This window comes from Coloeus monedula, assembly GCF_965178545.1.
Source record: "Coloeus monedula genome assembly, contig: HAP1_SCAFFOLD_71, whole genome shotgun sequence".
Lineage (NCBI taxonomy): Eukaryota > Metazoa > Chordata > Aves > Passeriformes > Corvidae > Coloeus > Coloeus monedula.
The window spans coordinates 725,905-730,945 of record NW_028120822.1 but is presented as its reverse complement, the minus strand read 5'-3'; positions in this window follow the sequence as shown (position 1 = coordinate 730,945).

The following is a 5,041-nucleotide window of genomic DNA, read 5'->3' as shown; positions in this document are numbered from 1 at the left end:
TCTCAGACCTTTCTCTATATTTTATTTCCCTCACACCTCCAGTCCTTTTACGTGCCGCACGTTTACCATCAACACCACCCCAAAGGTGCCGCGGTGCAGCTGTTTTAGTGAACCCACGCAGCGGCCACACCTGCTGCTGTACCTTTTGAGTATTTCTTAGACCATTCTCAATATTTTATTGCGCTCACACTTCCCAGCCTTTCCGTGCCGCTCTTTTTAACCAGCAGCGCTGCCCCGACGCTCCCGCGGTGCAGCTCTTTTAGTGATGCGGGGCAGCGGCCACTCCTGCAGCAGTATCTTTATTGTACCTTTTTTACCATGCTCAGCATTTCATTCCCTTTACACCTCTCACGCTTTCCGGACCCCTTTTTAACCAGCAGCGCTGCCCCGACGCTCCCGCGGTGCAGCTCTTTTAGTGACACGGGGCAGCGGCCACACCTGCTGCACTACCTTTATTGTACCTCGTTTACCATGCTCAGCATTTCATTCCCTTTACACCTCTCAGCCTTTCCCGTGCCGCTCTTTTTAACCAGCAGCGCTGCCCCGACGCTCCCGCGGTGCAGCTCTTTTAGTCACACGGGACAGCGGCCACACCTGCTGCTGTACCTTTATTGTACCTCGTTTACCATGCTCAGCATTTTATTCCCTTTACACCTCTCACGCTTTCCGGACCCCTTTTTAACCAGCAGCGCTGCCCCGACGCTCCCGCGGTGCAGCTCTTTTAGTGACACGGGGCAGCGGCCACTCCTGCTGCAGTATCTTTATTGTACCTCTTTTACCATGCTCAGCATTTCATTCCCTTTACACCTCTCACGCTTTCCGGACCCCTTTTTAACCAGCAGCGCTGCCCCGACGGTCCCGCGGTGCAGCTCTTTTAGTGATGCGGGACAGCGGCCACTCCTGCTGCAGTACCTTTTGAGTATTTCTTAGACCATTCTCAATATTTTATTGCGCTCACACTTCCCAGCCTTTCCGTGCTGCTCTTTTTAACCAGCAGCGCTGCCCCGACGCTCCCGCGGTCCAGCACTTTTAGTGACACGGGGCAGCGGCCACACCTGCTGCTGTACCTTTATTGTACCTCGTTTACCATGCTCAGCATTTTATTCCCTTTACACCTCTCAGCCTTTCCCGTGCCGCTCTTTTTAACCAGCAGCGCTGCCCCGACGCTCCCGCGGTGCAGCTCCCTTAGTGACACGGGGCAGGGGCCGAGAGCCCTCTAGGTGCGGCTCCTCTATAGCACTTTACCGTTTTCTATTTTATTTCATTGGCACCTCGCGCGTTGCGCCCGGCGCCTCATTCGGGGACATGCGCCGGCTCCCACAGCGCCCCGCCCGCCGCCGCTCCCCGGGGGCCTCCCCGCTGCTCTCGGGAGATCGCACACCGCACGCGGCCCAAGCCCCGTCTCGCCGACGGCACTCACCACCCGCCGCCCGCCGCCGCGTTCTCCCGCTCCCTACCGGCACGAAGCGGCGCTGCCGATGACGGAGCCGATGCGCGGCTGCCACGCCGCTCTCTCCGCGCCTCAGGGCCGGCGCCTTCGGCCGCACACGGCGGCGTCCCCGCATCCGGGCCAGCCCGCGGAGCTCCTGCCGCCGCCGCCGCCGCCGCCCCCCGACTGAGGGGCCGCGACGCCGGCGCCCCCTTTTATACTCCGCACCCCCTTTTCCCGCCACTGCCGCGGTGGGCTCCCCCCGCCTCAAAATCGCCCAGAAGCGCCCGAGGCGGGAACGGCGCAGCCCCACCGGCGCCTCGGAGAAGATCTTCTAGTGACAAGGAGCAGCGGCCACCCCTCCTGCAGTACCTTTATTGTACCTCGTTTACCATGCTCAGCATTTCATTCCCTTTACACCTCTCAGCCTTTCCCGTGCCGCTCTTTTTAACCAGCAGCGCTGCCCCGACGCTCCCGCGGTGCAGCTCTTTTAGTGACGCGGGGCAGCAGCCACTCCTGCTGCAGTACTTTTAAAGGATTTTCGACCATTTTATTTTATACCCTTCACAGATGCGACCTTTGCCGTGACACCTTTGAAGCAGCGCCCCTGCCCCACGTGCGCCGCCGTGCAGCTCATTTTATCCTGAGGAAGTGGCTACTCCTGCTGCGGTGTTGTTGTTATTTCTCAGACCTTTCTCTATATTTTATTTCCCTCACACCTCCAGTCCTTTTACGTGCCGCACGTTTACCATCAGCACCACCCCAAAGGTGCCGCGGTGCAGCTGTTTTAGTGAACCCACGCAGCGGCCACACCTGCTGCTGTACCTTTTGAGTATTTCTTAGACCATTCTCAATATTTTATTGCGCTCACACTTCCCAGCCTTTCCGTGCTGCTCTTTTTAACCAGCAGCGCTGCCCCGACGCTCCCGCGATGCAGCTCTTTTAGTGACGCGGGGCAGCGGCCACACCTGCAACAGTATCTTTATTGTACCTCTTTTACCATGCTCAGCATTTCATTCCCTTTACACCTCTCACGCTTTCCGGACCCCTTTTTAGCCAGCAGCGCTGCCCCGACGGTCCCGCGGTGCAGCTCTTTTAGTGATGCGGGGCAGCGGCCACTCCTGCTGCAGTACCTTTACAATATTTCTTAGACCATTGTCAATATTTTATTGCGCTCACACTTCCCAGCCTTTCCGTGCTGCTCTTTTTAACCAGCAGCGCTGCCCCGACGCTCCCGCGGTGCAGCTCTTTTAGTGATGCGGGGCAGCGGCCACACCTGCTGCTGTACCTTTATTGTACCTCGTTTACCATGCTCAGCATTTCATTCCCTTTACACCTCTCACGCTTTCCGGACCCCTTTTTAGCCAGCAGCGCTGCCCCGACGCTCCCGCGGTGCAGCTCTTTTAGTGATGCAGGGCAGCGGCCACTCCTGCTGCAGTATCTTTATTGTACCTCTTTTACCATGCTCAGCATTTCATTCCCTTTACACCTCTCACGCTTTCCGGACCCCTTTTTAACCAGCAGCGCTGCCCCGACGCTCCCGCGGTGCAGCTCTTTTAGTGATGCGGGGCAGCGGCCACACCTGCTGCTGTACCTTTATTGTATCTCTTTTACCATGCTCAGCATTTCATTCCCTTTACACCTCTCACGCTTTCCGGGCCCCTTTTTAACCAGCAGCGCTGCCCCGACGCTCCCGCGGTGCAGCTCTTTTAGTGACACGGGACAGCGGCCACACCTGCTGCTGTACCTTTATTGTACCTCGTTTACCATGCTCAGCATTTTATTCCCTTTACACCTCTCACCCTTTCCGGACCCCTTTTTAACCAGCAGCGCTGCCCCGACGCTCCCGCGGTGCAGCTCTTTTAGTGACACGGGGCAGCGGCCACTCCTGCTGCAGTATCTTTATTGTACCTCTTTTACCATGCTCAGCATTTCATTCCCTTTACACCTCTCACGCTTTCCGGACCCCTTTTTAACCAGCAGAGCTGCCCCGACGCTCCCGCGGTGCAGCTCTTTTAGTGATGCGGGGCAGCGGCCACTCCTGCTGCAGTACCTTTTGAGTATTTCTTAGACCATTCTCAATATTTTATTGCGCTCACACTTCCCAGCCTTTCCGTGCTGCTCTTTTTAACCAGCAGCGCTGCCCCGACGCTCCCGCGGTCCAGCACTTTTAGTGACACGGGGCAGCGGCCACACCTGCTGCTGTACCTTTATTGTACCTCGTTTACCATGCTCAGCATTTTATTCCCTTTACACCTCTCAGCCTTTCCCGTGCCGCTCTTTTTAACCAGCAGCGCTGCCCCGACGCTCCCGCGGTGCAGCTCCCTTAGTGACACGGGGCAGGGGCCGAGAGCCCTCTAGGTGCGGCTCCTCTATAGCACTTTACCGTTTTCTATTTTATTTCATTGGCACCTCGCGCGTTGCGCCCGGCGCCTCATTCGGGGACATGCGCCGGCTCCCACAGCGCCCCGCCCGCCGCCGCTCCCCGGGGGCCTCCCCGCTGCTCTCGGGAGATCGCACACCGCACGCGGCCCAAGCCCCGTCTCGCCGACGGCACTCACCACCCGCCGCCCGCCGCCGCGTTCTCCCGCTCCCTACCGGCACGAAGCGGCGCTGCCGATGACGGAGCCGATGCGCGGCTGCCACGCCGCTCTCTCCGCGCCTCAGGGCCGGCGCCTTCGGCCGCACACGGCGGCGTCCCCGCATCCGGGCCAGCCCGCGGAGCTCCTGCCGCCGCCGCCGCCGCCCCCCGACTGAGGGGCCGCGACGCCGGCGCCCCCTTTTATACTCCGCACCCCCTTTTCCCGCCACTGCCGCGGTGGGCTCCCCCCGCCTCAAAATCGCCCAGAAGCGCCCGAGGCGGGAACGGCGCAGCCCCACCGGCGCCTCGGAGAAGATCTTCTAGTGACAAGGAGCAGCGGCCACCCCTCCTGCAGTACCTTTATTGTACCTCGTTTACCATGCTCAGCATTTCATTCCCTTTACACCTCTCAGCCTTTCCCGTGCCGCTCTTTTTAACCAGCAGCGCTGCCCCGACGCTCCCGCGGTGCAGCTCTTTTAGTGACGCGGGGCAGCAGCCACTCCTGCTGCAGTACTTTTAAAGGATTTTCGACCATTTTATTTTATACCCTTCACAGATGCGACCTTTGCCGTGACACCTTTGAAGCAGCGCGCCTGCCCCACGTGCGCCGCGGTGCAGCTCATTTTATCCTGAGGAAGTGGCTACTCCTGCTGCGGTGTTGTTATTATTTCTCAGACCTTTCTCTATATTTTATTTCCCTCACACCTCCAGTCCTTTTACGTGCCGCACGTTTACCATCAGCACCACCCCAAAGGTGCCGCGGTGCAGCTGTTTTAGTGAACCCACGCAGCGGCCACACCTGCTGCTGTACCTTTTGAGTATTTCTTAGACCATTCTCAATATTTTATTGCGCTCACACTTCCCAGCCTTTCCGTGCCGCTCTTTTTAACCAGCAGCGCTGCCCCGACGCTCCCGAGGTGCAGCTCTTTTAGTGATGCGGGGCAGCGGCCACACCTGCAACAGTATCTTTATTGTACCTCTTTTACCATGCTCAGCATTTCATTCCCTTTACACCTCTCACGCTTTCCGGA